Here is a 17,677-nt window from a genome sequence, read left to right as displayed (position 1 = left end):
ACAGTTTCTGATCTTTCCTGCCTACTTCCTTCACTATAAGCGGATGTTGTCGGACTCCGGTTCGTGCTCCTTGAGCATCTATTTGTATCTAACCCCCAGCTCTTCGAACAGTGCATGGCCCCTAATTCCGTATTTAACATACTTCGGTTATTACTATGTGACCTTCCTAATCCTCCTGCCTACTTCCTTCACTATAAGCGGATGTTGTCGGACTCCGGTTAGCGCTCCTTGAGCATCTATTTGTATCTAACCCCCAGCTCTTCGAACAGTGCACGGCCCCTAGTTCCGTATTTAACACACTTCGATTATTACTATGTGACCTTCCTTAATCCACAGCCTGGCCTCTTGGGAAATCCAAAGGAAAATGAAGATTGGTGATCTCCTCCTTTTTCAGGGAGAAGCTAATAAACAACTGGTCTCCAACAGCCAACAGGAAAGGGTAGGGCTCAGGAAAGGAAGTGCTGAGATACAGTCAATGGGGCCTCAGGGAAAGAGCACAGAACCTGGGAGGCAGAGGAGCTGGTTGCTAATCCCTGCCCCACCATATGCCTGCTGTGTGACCTCGGGCAAGTCACTTAACTTCTCTGTGCTTTAGTTCCCTCATCTTCAAGATGAGGATTCCATAGCTGTTCTCCCTTCCACTTAGGCTACGTGCCCCATGAAGGACCTATCATTTATTTACCCCAACACATAGTAAGCACTTAGCAGATACCACATTTATTATAAAAGGTGACCCATCTCGGAGAGTGCCCCATGAAGGACCTGATTATCATTTATTTACCCCAACACATAGTAAGCACTTAGCAGATACCACATTTATTATAAAAGGTGACCCATCCCGGAGAGTGCCCCACGAAGGACCTGATTATCATTTATTTACCCCAACACATAGTAAGCACTTAGCAGATACCACATTTATTATAAAAGGTGACCCATCTCGGAGAGTGCCCCATGAAGGACCTGATTATCATTTATTTACCCCAACACATAGTAAGCACTTAGCAGATACCACATTTATTATAAAAGGTGACCCATGCCGGAGAGTGACCCATAAAGGACCTGATTATCATTTATTTACCCCAACACATAGTAAGCACTTAGCAGATACCACATTTATTATAAAAGGTGACCCATCCCGAAGATAAAGTGCCAGGGGTGGTTGCTTCAAAGAGCAGCCCTGCCCATGTCATCACCCCAACCCGCTCAGCGTCTCCAGGATCAACAGCATTGAGGAGTCTTGCCTTCCTCCTGTAGTACCCTCTCCCAAGCGCTTAGTACAGTGCTCTGCACGGCTTAGTGGCAAGAGCGCGGGCTTCGGAGCCAGAGTTTGTGGGTTCTAATCCTTGCTCCACCACTTGTCAGCTGTGTGACTTTGGGCAAGTCCCTTCACTTCTCTGTGCCTCAGTTCCCTCATCTGTAAAGTGGGCATGAAGACTGTGAGACCCAAGTGGCACAACCTAATAACCTTGTATCCATCCCTGCTCTTAGAACAGTGCTTGGCACATAGTAAGTGCTTAACAAATACCAACATTATTATTATTATTATTACAATACGGGCTCAGGAATACCACTGATATTCCTCCTCCTGGAATCCCAAACTTGGACTGGATTTGGGAGTGTTTTGGGAAATTTTGGAATTTGGGAAACTGGGAAATTTTCTGGTGGTAAAGGAAGCCATTCTCAGAAGCAGCCCTGACGTAGTGACCAAGGGGACACTGTGCCCGGGCCGAAGCTTTATAATAATAATGATGGTATTTATTAAGCACTTACTATGTGCCAAGCACTGTTCTAAGCACTGGGGTAGATACAAGATGATCAGGTCATCCTATGTGGGGCTCACAGTCTTAATCCCCATTTAACAGATGAGGTCACTGAGGCCCAGAGAAGTGAAGTGACTTGCTCAAAGTCACACAGCTGACGATGAGAAGCAGCGTGGCTCAGTGGAAAGAGCATGGGCTTTGGAGTCAGAGGTCATGGGTTCAAGTCCCGGCTCCGCCAACTGTCAACTGTGTGACTTTGGGTAAGTCATTTAACTTCTCTGAGCCTCAGTTACCTGATCACCTTGTAACCTCCCCAGCACTTAGAACAGTGCTTTGCACATAGTAAGCGCTTAATAAATGCCATTATTATTACATCCCTGCTCCGCCGCTTGTCAGCTGTGTGACTCTGGGCAAGTCACTTCACTTCCCTGGGCCTCAGTTTCCTCATCTGCAAAATGGGGATTAAGACTGTGAGCCCCTCATGGGACAACCTGATCAGCTTGTATCCTCCCCAGCGCTTAGAACAGCGCTTTGCACATAGTAAGCGCTTAATAAATGCCATTATTATTACATCCCTGCTCCGCCGCTTGTCAGCTGTGTGACTCTGGGCAAGTCACTTCATTTCTCTGGGCCTCAGTTTCCTCATCTGCAAACTGGGGATTAAGGCTGTGAGCCCACTGTTGGGTAGGGACTGTCTCCATATGTTGCCAGCTTGTACTTCCTAAGCGCTTAGTCCAGTGCTCGGCACACAGTAAGCGCTCAATCAATACAACTGATTGATTGATTGAGACCCTCGTGGGACAATCTGCTCAGCTTGTATCCTCCCCAGCGCTTAGAACAGTGCTTGGCACATAGCAGTCGGACCCTTTTATCCCTCTAACATTGCCCTATTACACCGTCCAAGCGCTTAGGACAGTGCTTTGCACCTAGTAAGCGCCCAATGACCCTCCTCCAGGACAGGAGGCCTTCCCAGACTGACCTTCCTTCCTGCCCCCCTCTCCATCCCCCCCATCTTACCTCCTTCCCTTCCCCACAGCACCTGTCTATATGTTTGTACATATTTATTACTCCATTTATTTATTTATTTATTTTACTTGTACCTATCTATTCTATTTGTTTTATTTTGTCAGTCTGTTTGGTTTTGTTCTCCGTCTCCCCCTTCTAGACTGTGAGCCCACTGTTGGGTAGGGACCGTCTCTCTATGTTGCCAAATTGGACTTCCCAAGCGCTTAGTCCAGTGCTCTGCACACAGTAAGCGCTCAATAAATACGATTGATGATGGTGATGAACAACAAAAATAGTTTCCGTTTGGTATTATTTATTTATTTTACTTGTACATATCGATTCTATTTAATTTTGTCAGTATGTTTGGTTTTGTTCTCTGTCTCCCCCTTCTAGACTGTGAGCCCACTGTTGGGTAGGGACCGTCTCTCTATGTTGCCAACTTGGACTTCCCAAGCGCTTAGTCCAGTGCTCCGCACACAGTAAGCGCTCAATAAATACGATTGATGATGGTGATGAACAACAAAAATAGTTTCCGTTTGGCATTATTTATTTATTTTACTTGTACCTATCTATTCTATTTGTTTTATTTTGTCAGTCTCTTTGGTTTTGTTCTCCGTCTCCCCCTTCTAGACTGTGAGCCCACTGTTGGGTAGGGATTGTCTCTAGATGTTGCCAACTTGGACTTCCCAAGCGCTTAGTTCAGTGCTGTGCACACAGCAAGCGCTCAATAAATTTGATTGATTGATAGTAAGCGCTTAATAAATGCCGTTATTATTATTAAGGGGCGGAGGCGGGATTCGAACCCACGACCCCCGCCTCCCAAGCCCGGGGTCTTTCGACGGCGCCCCAAGGCTCCTCTGTCGGGGCGCGCCGGGGGTCCCGAGCACGTGCGCTCCCGCCGCCGAAGGCGCCAAAAGGGGGCGGGGCTAAAGGGCCCCGCCCAGCGAGCCGCAGCCAATCAGAAGCCCCGGGCCGCCGCGCGGAGCCAATCGCCGCCTGGGGGGGGCGGCGCGGACCCGAGAGAGCAGGGACGGGAGAGCGCGCGGTGGCGGCGCTGAGAGAGTAGGGGGTGAAGAGGAGCAGGGGAAGGGGGGAAAAGATGGCAGACTCACCGGTGTCCGAGGTTCAGAGCCGCCGGTTTCCCATGGCTAAATGACTCAATGGGGGCTGTCAGCGCCCTGCCGCCTTCTCCCCCCCGCCCAGCCAACCGCCTCCAAGGCCTGTTTCGAACGGACCAATCAGAGCGCGGCTGGGGAGGGCAGGGGGCGGGGCCTGCGTCGCCGGCCCCGGGAGCCACCCACACTGATTCACTTCGGACCTTCCGTGCCATTCATTCATTCATTCATTCAGTCAGTCAGTCAGTCAGTCAGTCAGTCATAATGATGGCATTTGTTAATCAATCAATCCATCAATCGTATTTATTGAGCGCTTACTATGTGCAGAGCACTGGACTAAGCGCTTGGGAAGTACAAATTGGCAACATGTAGAGACAGTCCCTACCCAACAGTGGGCTCACAGTCATCCCCCGGGCCTGGAATGCCTCCAGTCCCTCTGCCCATCCGCCAAGCTCGCTCTCTTCCTCCCTTCAAGGCCCTGCTGAGAGCTCACCTCCTCCAGGAGGCCTTCCCAGACTGAGCCCCTTCCTTCCTCTCCCCCTCGTCCCCCTCTCCATCCCCCCCGTCTTACCTCCTTCCCTTCCCCACAGCACCTGTATATATGTATATATGGTTGTACATATTTATTACTCTATTTATTTTACTTGTACATATCTATCCTATTTATTTTATTTTGTTAGTATGTTTGGTTTTGTTCTCTGTCTCCCCCTTTTAGACTGTGAGCCCACTGTTGGGTAGGGACTGTCTCTATATGTTGCCAATTTGTACTTCCCAAGCGCTTAGTACAGTGCTCTGCACATAGTAAGCGCTCAATAAATACGATTGATGATGATGATGATGATAAAAGCGCTGTTAAGTGCTTACTATGTGCAGAGCACTGTTCTAAGCGCTGGGGGGGGATACGAGGTGATCAAGTTGTCCCACGTAGGGCTCCCCTCTCCACCCCCCCCATCTAACCTCCTTCCCTTCCCCACAGCACCTGTGTATATGTATATATGTTTGTACATATTTATTACTCCATTTATTTATTTTGCTTGTACCTATCTATTCTATTTATTTTATTTTGTTAGTCTGGTTTTGTTCTCTGTCTCCCCCTTTGATCAGCATCAGTCGTATTTATTGAGCGCTTACTGTGTGCAGAGCGCTGGACTAAGCGCTTGGGAAGTCCAAGTTGGCAACATAGAGAGACGGTCCCTACCCGTCAGTGGGCTCACAGTCTAAAAGGGGGAGACAGAGAGCAAAACCAAACATACTAACAAAATAAAATAAATAGAATAGATAGGTACAAGCAAAATAAATAAATACATAGAGCAATAAATCTGTACAAACATATCTACATATATACAGGTGCTGTGGGGAAGGGAAGGAGGTAAGATGGGGGGATGGAGAGGGGGACGAGGGGGAGAGGAAGGAGGGGGAATGATCACCTTGTAACCTCCCCAGCGCTTAGAACAGTGCTTTGCACATAGTAAGCACTTAATAAATGTCATTATTATTATTATTATTATTACTAAGCGCTAGAGAAGTACAATCAGCAACAGAGACGGTCCCTACCCAACAACAGGCTCACAGTCTATTCCATAGTATTTCATTCATTCATTCCATCGTATTTCATTCATTCAATCCATCTTCAATCGTATTTATTGAGTGTTTACTATGTGCAGAGCACTGTACTAAGCCCTTGAGAGGTACAATTCCATAACAGATAGAGACCATCCCTACCCCACAACGGGCTCACAGTCTTAATGAGGCTTACTGTGTGCAGAGCACTGTACTAAGCGCTTGGGAGAGTACAATTCTGTAACAGAGACCATCGCTACCCCACAATGGGCTCACAGTCTTAACAGGGCTTATTGAGCGCAGAGCACTGTACTAAGCGCTTGGGAGAGTACAATTCCGTAACAGATAGGGACCATCCCTACCCCACAATGGGCTCACAGTCTTATCCAGGCTTACTGTGCACAGAGCACTGTACTAAGCGCTTTGGAAGAGTACAATATAATGATAGATGCGTTCCCCGCCCACAACGAGTCTAGAGAGGGAGACGGACATTCTTAATAAAAATGATTATCATATTTCTTAAGCTTTTACTACGTGCCAGGCACTGTACTAAGCACTGGGATGGCTGCAAGAAATCAGGTTGGACACATTTCCTGTCCCCCATGGGGCTCACAGTCTCGATCCAAGTTTTACAGATGAGGTAACTGAGGCCCAGAGAAGTGAAGTGATTTGCCCAAGATCACACAGCAGACCGGTGGCGGAGGCAGGACTAGAACCCATGACCGTCTGACTCCCAGCACCGTGCTCTATCCACGGTGTCATGCTGCAATAAATAAATTACACATATGTGGGCCCAGTGAGTCTAGAGGGGGAAGCAGACATTAATATGAATAATTACAGATCCGTGAGCAGGGAATGTGTCTGTTTATTGTCATAGGAGGAGCAGCGTGGCTCCGTGGAAAGAGCACGGGCTTTGGAGTCAGAGGTCCTGGGTTCGAATCCCGACTCCACCACGTGTCTGCTGTGTGACCTTGGGCAAGTCACTTAATCAATCAATCAATCAATCATATTTATTGAGCGCTTACTATGTGCAGAGCACTGTACTAAGCGCTTGGGAAGTACAAATTGGCAACATATAGAGACAGTCCCTACCCAACAGGTGGGCTCACAGTCTAAAAGGCACACTCACACTTAACTTCTCTGAGCCTCAGTTACCTCATCTGTAAAATGGGGATTAAGACTGTGAGCCCCACGTGGGACAACTTGATCACCTTGTAACCCCCCAGCGCTTAGAACAGTGCTCTGCACATAGTCAGCGCTTAAAAAATGCCATTAATTAATTAATTAATTAATTAATACTGTGTAGAGAAGCGGAATAGCTTAGTGGATACAGCACGGATGTGGGAGATAGAAGGTCATGGGTTCTAATCCCACCTCAGCCATTCGTCTGCTGTGTGACCTTAGGCAAGTCGCTTCACTTCTCTGTGCCTCAGTTACCTCATCAGTAAAATGGGAATTGAGACTGCAAGCCCCATGTGGGGCAGGGACTGTGTCCAATAGAAGCAGCGTGGCTCACTGGAAAAAGCCCGGGCTTTGGAGTCGGAGGTCATGGGTTTGAATCCCAGCTTCGCCAACTGTCAGCTGTGTGACTTTGGGCAAGTCACTTCACTTCTCTGTGCCTCAGTTCCCTCATCTGTAAAATGGGGATTAAGACTGTGAGCCCCCAGTGGGACAACCTGATCACCTTGAAACCTCCCCAGCGCTTAGAACAGTGCTTTGCCCCTTTTAGACTGTGAGCCCACTGTTGGGTAGGGACTGTCTCTATATGTTGCCAATTTGTATTTCCCAAGCGCTTAGTACAGTGCTCTGCACATAGTAAGCGCTCAATAAATACGATTGATGATGATGATGATGATGAACCCAATTTGCTTGTATTCAATGCTTAGTACAGTCCCTGGCACATAGCAAGTGCTTAACAAATGCCACTATTATTATTAGCATTATAGTAAGCACTTAACGAATACCATAATTATTGTTATCATTACTCTCCCAAGCGCTCAGTACAGTGCTCTGCACACACTAAGCGCTCAATAAATACGATTCAATGAATGAATGGATAGGCCCCTAAGTGGTGTGGGGTTGTGTTAGTATGTTTGGTTTTGTCTCCCCCTTTTAGACTGTGAGCCCACTGTTGGGTAGGGACTGTCCCTAGATGTTGCCAATTTGTACTTCCCAAGCGCTTAGTGCAGTGCTCTGCACACAGTAAGCGCTCAATAAATACGATTGATGATGATGGGGTGCTTGCAGGGAGGGTTTACAGGGGGATGGCAGGAGCGACCATCCCACGCCTCACCCCAAAGAGCACAAGTACCAGAGGAGGGGGAGCCAAAGGGCTCCTGGCAAAGCTAAATAATAAATAATAAATATGGCACCTCCTAATCTCGCTTCTGCCACTTAGCTGTGTGACTTTGTGCAAGTCACTTAACCTCTCTGGGCCTCAGTTCCCTCATCTTCAAAATGGGGATGAAGTCTGTGAGCCCTACGTGGGACAACCTGATTACCTTGTATCTACCCCAGTGCTTAGAGCAGTGCTTGGCACAGCGGAAGCGCCTAACAAACGCTATTATCATTAATATTATTATTATTAAGTGCTTCCGATGTGCCAAGCACTGTTCTAGTTACAAAGTAACCGGGTTGTCCCAGGTGGAGCTCACGGTCTTAATCGCGTGGTTTAGCAGAAAAACCCCGGGCTTGGGAGTCAGAAGTCGAGGGTTCTAATCCCGCTCCGCCACTTGTCAGCTGTGTGTCTTTGGGCAAGTCATTTAATTTATCTGTGCCTCAGTTACCTCATCTGTAAAATGGGGAGTAAGACTGTGCGCCCCACGTGGGACAATCTGATAACCTCGTACCTGTCCCAGCGCTTAGAACGGTGCTTGGCGCGTAGTAAGCGCTCAACAAATACCATTATTATTATTATTCAGCCCCATTTTATAGATTCAGTAGCTGAGGCCCAGAGAAGGGGAGTGACTTGCCCAAAATCACACAGCAGACTAGTAGCAGAGTCAGAATTAGAACCCACGTCCTCTGACTCCAAAGCCCGTGCTCTTTCCACGAAGCCACGCTAATTCTCTAAGGCCCCAGCCTCTGGAGAGGGAGGAAATCAGGCCCTGCTTTTAACATATGTATCTGTACATAGCTACAATTGATTTATCTATCTATTGATTGATTGATCTGTCTATATTAATATCTGTCTCGTTAATGACCGTGAGCTCGTTGTGGGCAGAGAATGTGTTTGATGTATTGTACTCTCCCAAGCGCTTGGCACAGTGCTTTGCACACAGTAAATGCTCAATAACCACGATGAATAATACTAATTAATAACGGCGCCAAGTAGCTGCCGGGAGGGAGCTGATCTCCGGCAGGACCGCACCCTCTATTAACAATTAAAAGGGAACTCCAAATTAACCTCATTTTATGTAACCGTCTCGCCAGTTTGTCACACTTCCTCAAGAGGAAAATGGGGAGGTGCCAGTATGCCTTCACATAATAATAATGATGGTATTTGTTAAGCGCTTACTGGGTGCAGAGCACTGATAAGCGCTTAACAAATACCATCATTATTATTACGCGAAGGCATTTGAGTTTGCTCATTTGCTTGTCTGCTGTGTGACCTTGGGCAAGTCACTTAACTTCACTGTGCCTCAGCTACCTCATTTGTAAAATGGAGTTAAGACCGCGAGCCCCACGTGCGACAGCCTGATTACTTTGTTTCTACCCCAGCGCTTTGAACAGTGTTCGGCATGTCGTAAGCGTTTAACAAAATACCATAATCATTATTATTATTATTTCCTTGTGGCTAAGAGATAGCACTCGTTTTATCCAAATTTGGGTAGAGACCAGCATCCTGTGTCCTTAAAAAAAAACCCCAAACCACTGAGTACTTATTGTGGGGCAATCAATCAGTCTTACTTATTGAGCGCTTGCTGTGTGCAGAGCACTGTGGGAGAGTACAATATAAGAGTTGGTAGACAGGTTTCCTGCCCACAATGAGGTTACAGTCTAGAGGGACAGTTAAATATTTAAAGAAAGTCAACAAACCTAAACTTCTTTTTTTTTCTGGCCATACTGCACAGTTCTTAAGGGACAGATCCAGGGAAGGGATGACTCTTTCCTTTCCAAACTGGATAACCCTCTTTGGAATCATTAATTTAGGGCCAACCAACACTAGACCTACTATTTGTTGGTAGAAACAACTTCTCCTTCCTGCTACAGGAAAAGATCTCCAAAAGAGTCAAACTGCGAGCAGAACATTCATTCATTCATTCATTCATTCAATCGTATTTATTGAGCGCCTACTGTGTGCAGAGCACTGTACTAAGCGCTTGGGAAGTGCAAGTTGGCAACATATAGAGAAGGTCCCTACCCAACAGTGGGCTCACAGTCTAAGCATTGTGTCTTGTTACCTTTGTATTTATAATGCACTTTCCATATGGTTTTTTTCACCCTATCCATTTTATTATGCCTTTCAAATTGTTCTTGTTTTTCTATGTTTATACAATTATCTTATCCCTCTGACATTCATTCCTAATTACTGTGTTAAAGACTCAAGATATGAAAGGGTTATGGCAACTGTTTATCTTTCATGTGTAGGCTTTTTAAGTACTGGTTAGGCTATTAATAGGACTTTAGTAACCCTGTCTACACTGTCAGCTAATTTGCTCCTAGCTGATATCGACAACTCCCTTCTGCTCACCTGCTTTAGCTTTTCACCAAATCCTATCCCTTCAACCTTTACAACATCACTAAAACAGGCCCTTTGCTCTCCATCCAAATCACTACTACATTAATCCAAGCATTTCTCAGTCCTATCCCACCTTGATTACTGCACCGGCCTCCTTCCTGACCTCCCTGCCTCCTGTCTCTCCCCACCCCAGTGCATACTTCACTCCGCTGCCCAGATCATTCTTCTACAAAATCATGCAGTTCATGTTTTCCCACTCCTCAAGAACCTCCAGTGGTTGCCCATCTTCCTCCACAACAAACAGAAACTCATTCATTCAATCGTATTTATTGAGTGCTTACTGTGTGCAGAGCTCTGTACTAAGCGCTCCATACCATTGGCTTTAAAGCACTCAACCACCATGCCCCTCCTACGTTACTTCACTGTTCTCCTACTACCACTCAACCCACACACTTTATTCCTCTAATGCCAACCTACTCACTGTACCTCAATCTCATCTATCTCACCACCAGCCTCTCGCCCACATCCTGCCTCTGGCCTTCATATCCCAAAGAGTATCACATCACAAAAACACATCTCCAAGAGGCCTTCCCTGACTAAGCCCTCATTTCCTCTTCTCCTATTCTCTTATGAAGCTCCTTTGCAGGTGATATTCACCCTTCCCTCAGCCCCACAACACTTACGTACATATTCGTAATTTATTTATTTATTAATGTCTGTCTCCCCCTCTAGACTGTGAGTTCCTTATGGGCAGGGCACTTATCTACCAGTTCTGTTATATTGTACTTTCCCCAGTGCTTAGTACAGTGCTCTGCACACAGTAAGCACTCAATAAATACAATTGATTGATTGATAGCTTTTGGAGGCGTACATTCTTTCAAGTGTTTCCGCTTGGGCTTGACACTGTGGCAACTTTTAACAACTGAAATACTACATTCTCCGAGAGGATTATTTTTTGGAATGGAAACTTTCTGTAGAAAGTTTGGTGTTCTGTATGAATCTATAGGAGGCACATTTAACCTTAGGCACCAAGTTAACATTAATGGATTTATCCCTAGGGTCAGGCTGAATGCATCATGTCAATTTGATGCTAAAGCCCTGGACCCCGCAATGGAAGCGAAGGCTGGGTGAACAGGGAGTGGGACCATGTGTTGATGGTTAAACCTTGGGCAAGTCACTTAACTTCACTGTGCCTCAGTTACCTCATCTGTAAAATGGAGATTAAGACCGCGAGCCCCACGTCATTCTTCAGGACCTCTCCATGGGAAAGTTTTTTGGCATGGATGTCAGTCACTTCGTAGACGACAGTAGAAGAAGCACAACCAATAACTTGGGCTTGGGCAAGGAAGAGGAGGCTAGGTCCATGGATACAAATCAGAGTTTGCAGAGAAATGAGATAGGGCCGAGAAGAGGAGAGAGAAGGGGAGAAAATGAGAAGGGATAACACCCGGGGATGTCAGAATAGGTTGCAGTACAGTACCACCCAAGGCTAACTCTGGCCATCCAAACAGCTGAAGCTACTCATATTTTCTCATAGCTGCTTACTATGTGCCAGGCATTGTACTAAGCACTGGGGTAGATACAAGCTAATCAGATTGGACGTCAGTCTTTTCCTCCCTTCAAGGCCCTGCTGAGAGCTCACCTCCTCCAAGGGGCCTTCCCAGACTGAGCCCCTTCCTTCCTCTCCCCCTCGTCCCCCTCTCCATCCCCCCCATCTTACCTCCTTCCTTTCCCCACAGCACCTGTATATATGTATATATGTTTGTACATATTTATTACTCTATTTATTTATTTTACTTGTACATATCTATTCTATTTATTTTATTTTGTTAGTATGTTTGGTTTTGTTCTGTCTCCCCCTTTTAGACTGTGAGCCCACTGTTGGGTAGGGACTGTCTCTATATGTTGCCAATTTGTACTTCCCAAGCACTTAGTACAGTGCTCTGCACATAGTAAGTGCTCAATAAATACGATTGATGATGATGATGATGACACAGTCCATGTCCCACACGGGGCTCACAGTCTTAATCTTCATTTTGCTGGTGAGGTAACTGAGACACTGAGAAGTTAAGTGTCTTGCCCAAGGTCACACAAAAGACAAATGGTGGAGATACAGCAGACAACTGGCATTTACTGAGTGCTTACTGTGTACAGAGCACCTTGCTAAGTGCTTGGGAAAGTACACCATAATAGGGTTGGTAGACATTTGCCTCTGTTTGTTTTCTCCTGGCCCCTGACTTTAGGTACCTCTGTCTCTTAATCTCTCTCTAACTTCCCATTTTCTTTAGGATCCAATTTTCTTTTCCTATCTTTCTTCCACTCTCTGTTTATTTTCTCCTGGCCCCTGACTTTAGGTACCTCTGTCTCTCAATCTCTCTCTACCTTCCCGTTTTCTTTAGGATCCAATTTTCTTTTCCAATCTTTCTTCCACCCTCTATTGCTATATGTCTTTGTGTCCACTGTAACTTTCTGAAATGAGTAGATCTTTTCAGCTATTGTAATATTTCTGCCTATCATTTTAGGTTTCTGCCTCTTTATATCCGTTTCTCTTTATCTCTGTTTTTTTTGTGTGTGTCTCCTATTTGGGATTGAATCTGTGTGTGACTCTGATTTCCTTTCGCTCTGTTAAAATTCCTCACTTTTTCAGGGAACTGCTGCTGGACTGGCTATTTGTAGGACACTGGGCCCCGCAGATGAAGCAGCGTGGCTTAGTGGAAAGAGCACGGGCTTGGGAGTCAGAGGTCATGGGTTCTAATCCCGGCTCTGCCGCTTGTGTGCTGTGTGACTTTGGGCAAGTCACTTAACTTTTCTGTGCCTCAGATACCTCATCTGTAAAATGGGGATTAAGATTGTGAGCCCCATGTGGGACAACCTGATAACCTTGTATCTATGCCAGCGCTTAGAACAGTGCTTGGTACATAGTAAGCGCTTAACAAATACCATCATTACTATTATTATTATGAGCAAAGTCAACCTGAGGGCCCCAGCTTCCCAGGGAGGGGGCTGGTTGGGGACAAAGAAGCAGCATGGCCTAGTGGATAGAGCATGGGCCTGAAAGCAAGAAGGACTTGGGTCCCAGCTCTTCCACTTGTCTGCTGTGAGAGCTTGGGCAAGTCACTTGACTTCTTTGTACCTCAGTTATTTATTCTGTAAAATGGGGATTAAGACTGTGAGCCCCATGTGAGACATGGACTGCGTGCAACTTGATTAGCTTGTATCCAGCCCAGCACTTAATGCTTGGCACACAGTAAGCACTTAACGAATACCATGAATTTTTTTTGTTGTTAATAAGTAGACAGTCGCAGGATGACAGTTCCTTGGTAAAAAGTCACTACTTCATTCTCTGTAACCTATTTAAACCCTGAGAAACTTAGAAACTGTCACTTTTGGTCAGTGTTTAGTGGGTTGCTGCTGTTAAGCATCAATTGTCACTGTGACTTTCCCTGGCTGTTCACAGCTGCCTTCCGAGTTATGCTACAGTTTCATCTGTTGGCTGCAGGTGCTGGTTTTTCTGCTTTGCTTTTTCATTCCAGGATCCCTCCCCATTTCCTTTGACTTCTCTCTGTTTGTATCTGGTCTAGAGCCAAATGCATATTTACATAGAGCCCTTTCTGCTGAGTTGAACTGGAGGTGACAGTCATGTATTGGCCAAAGGGCTGGAAAACTTGTAGGGCTCTTTGAGTAAAGCTTCAGACCTTAAGATGTAATTTGAATTGGGGAAGGAAAGTGGTAAGGGGTACAGAAACAGGGGGAAAAGGGGAACAAAAAGGTAAAGCTTGGAGAAAGAGGACAGGAGGGGCTACAAGAAGGTCGACAAACATGGCAGAGACCAGACTGGATTATTGAACAAGATAAGGAAAATCAGAAAAGCAGGTAAAGGGAGACCAGCAGGCCAAGGGCTCGGAAACCACCAGTCAAAAGCTTGTATGTGACCCAGAAAACAGTGAGGTGCTTCAGCTCCTGAAGAATTATCCCTAAAGGAATTATGTAAGCCACTCCTGGCTGGGACTAGTGAATTTTTTAAAGCAATATCACAATGAAATCTATACTGGGCCGACAAAAACTGAGCTTCAATGATCTTTAACTCAGCTTTAACTGAGCCTGCTGTTAATGAGGTTTGCAAAGATCAGTGAAGTGGGGCCACATACCATTAGCTTCCCCTTCAGATCCATCCTTGGACCCTTGACATTATCTGCTTGGCATGGGCCATTTCAGACTTTCTACTGTCCTGATTCTGTCGCTGTCCTGGGCAACCGCAGGGCAGTACTCAGGCTCCAAGAGAGCTGCAGGTAAAGTGAGGGGGGGAAAGAGAGCATAGCTCCTCCAACACTCTCAGGCAGCCCCTGCCAATCAGAAGAACAAGGGAAACAAGGTTAGAAAAACCGAAGGATTCAATCTTGTGGCAAAACATCAAACTCAGTACTCAGGCTCCAAGAGAGCTGCAGGTAAAGTGAGGCGGGGAAAGAGAGCATAGCTCCTCCAACACTCTCAGGCAGCCCCTGCCAATCAGAAGAACAAGGGAAACAAGGTTAGAGAAACCTAAGGATTCAATCTTGTGGCAAAACATCAAACTCAACCTCACATATTTCTGCTCTTCTGTTCCAAATGGTGATGAATGACATGGGTGCCAAGTTTCTTGTTAGTTGGCCAAACTATCAAATATTTGTAAAAGATCCAGGTATCAACAATAGCCTATTCATTTGTCCCAAACAGAAGTCTTCGTGATCAAAGTGGCTCTTTTGGGACTATGATTTTAGCTCCTGGGGTCAGAATACTTTGGAAGAAAGTCTGGTAGCAAGAAGGATTCAGAATCCCAGGAATGAAGTAGCCGGCACCTGGATTAGGATTCCCATGTACCTGAGAATGACCGACCACATTAAATATTGAAATGCTTCCTATGGGGAAGCCGCATGGCATAATGGAGAGAGGGCTTGAGAGTCAGCAAGTCGTGGGTTCTAATCCCAGCTCCGCCACTGTCTGCTGTGTGACCTTGGGTAAGTCATTTCACTTCTCTCTGCCTCAGTTCCTCATCTGTAAAAAGGGGATTGAGATCATGAGCCCCACATGGGACTGGGACTGTATCCAACTCCACCCCAGTGCTTAATACGGTGCCTGGCACACAGTAAGCGCTTAACAAATACCACAATTGTTACTATTATTATTATGTGCTGCAGGAAAGTAGGGCACTTCCTCAAACTCTGGCTGGCGAACCCATTTCCAGGTCACGATCCAAGTGGGCAAGGCCCTCCATTGCTACGGTGGTTAAACAACCAAATGCTTTTTTTAATGGCCTCTGTTTAAGCACTTATTATGTGCCAGGCCCTGTGCTAAGCAGTGGGGTAGATACAAGCTAATCACACTGGACAGAATCCATCATCATCATCATCAATCGTATTTATTGAGCGCTTAATGTGTGCAGAGCACTGTACTAAGTGCTTGGGAAGTACAAGTTTGCAACATATAGAGACAGTCCCTACCCAACAGTGGGCTCACAGTCTAAAATGCCCCACATGGGGCTCATAGTCTTAATTCCCATTTTACAGATGAGGTAATTAAGGCACAGAGAAGTTAAGTGACTTGCCCAAGGTCACACAGCAGACGTGGCGAAGTTGGGATTAGAACCCAGTTCCTCCTGACTATCCAGCAGACCATGCTGCTTCTCCTTCAAAGCTGACTCCCATGCTAGCTGACCCCCACGGGCTAGTCTCCCCACATATGATTTCCTTGTACTCCTACTGGACTTCAGCGGTGGCTGCGATAGCTTTAAACATTTTCGAAAAGTTCTCCTTTGCTAGAAAAATCTATTTTGGCTAATTTGGATTAGAGTGAGATCAAGGTGCTGTTTCTGACTATCGAGGAATGCTGGAGAGAAAAAAGCGGTGTTTCTTAGAGGACCGTCCTGATTTCCAACTGTAGAGGGACACAACAACTATCTAAAATATTGGCAGGAAATCAATCAACCCATTGTATTCATCAATCAATCGTATTTATTGAGCTCTTACTATGTGCAGGGCAACTTACTAAGTGTTTGGGAGAGTGCAATACAACATAATTAGCAGGCCTGGTCCCTGCCCATAACAAACTTATTTATTGAGCACTTACTGTGTGCAGAGCACTGTACTAAGCATTTGGGAGACAACAATCTGTTATCAACTACACAGCATGGCCTAGTGGAAAGAACACAGGCCTAGGAGTCAGAGGGCCTGGATTCTAATCCTAGATCTGCCACTTATCTTCTCTGTTCCTCAGTTTCCTCATTTGTAAAATGGAGGTTCAGTATAGCTTCTCCCTCCTACTTCATCATCATCATCATCAATCGTATTTACTGAGCGCTTACTGTGTGCAGAGCACTGTACTAAGCGCTTGGGAAGTACAAGTGCGAGGGCCCTATGTGGCACGATACAGGGCGGCTCTGTGGAAAGAGGAGCCTGGACTTTGGAGTCATGGCTCCGCCACTCATCAGCTGGGTGACTTTGGGCAAGTCACTTCCCTTCTCTGGGCCTCAGTTACCTCATCTGTAAAAATGGGGATTAAAACCATCCCCGTGGGACAACCTGGTCACCTTGTAACCTCCCCAGAGCTTAGAACACTGCATATAGTAAGCACTTAATAAATGCCATCATCATTATTATTATTATTATTCTCTGGGCCTCAGTTACCTCATCTGTAAAAATGGGGATTAAAACCGTCCCCGTGGGACAACCTGATCACCTTGTAACCTCCCCAGCGCTTAGAACAGTGCTTTGCACATAGTAAGCGCTTAATAAATGCCATCATTGTTATTGTTCTCTGGGCCTCAGTTACCTCATTTGTAAAAATGTGCCGCCATTATTATTATTATTCTCTGGGCCTCAGTTACCTCATCTGTAAAAATGGGGATTAAAACCAGCCCTGGGGGACAACCTGATCACCTTGTAACCTCCCCAGTGCTTAGAACAGTGCTTTGCCCATAGTAAGCACTTAATAAATACCATTATTATTATTATTATTATTCTTTGGGCCTCAGTTACCTCATCTGTAAAAATGGGGATTAAAACCGTCCCCATGGGACAACCTGATCACCTTGTAACCTCCCCAGCGCTTAGAAAAGTGCTTTGCACATAGTAAGCGCTTAATAAATGCCATCATTATTATTATTATTATTATAAAAAGACTGTGAGCCTGTTGTGAGTCAGGGACTGTGTCTGACCTGATTATCTTGTACCTAATCCAACAATTAATACAGTGTTTGGCTCATACTGAGCACTTAACAAAGGCCACAATTATTATTATTATTATTATACAGTGAAAACTGGTTGATACTTTTAAATGGATAGAATGATTGAGAGAAGAAATAGGGAAAGTGGCATGCCCCCTCCCCACAACCTTTCTGGCTCATTGTCTATGAAAGGATTCCAAAATCAGTCTCCAAATATGGAGCACTAGTGTCAGGAAGTGATTGTTAGAAAAAAATATTTTCTGGATCAACTCTGTAATAGTGTACTCTCCCAAGTACTTTGTATGGTACTCTGCACATGGTAAACACTCAATAAATACGATTGATTGGGTTAATTTTT

This window comes from Tachyglossus aculeatus, chromosome 14 (genome assembly GCF_015852505.1).
Source record: "Tachyglossus aculeatus isolate mTacAcu1 chromosome 14, mTacAcu1.pri, whole genome shotgun sequence".
NCBI lineage: Eukaryota > Metazoa > Chordata > Mammalia > Monotremata > Tachyglossidae > Tachyglossus > Tachyglossus aculeatus.
The sequence above is the reverse complement of the archived record's forward strand: the minus strand, read 5'-3'. Positions refer to the sequence as shown.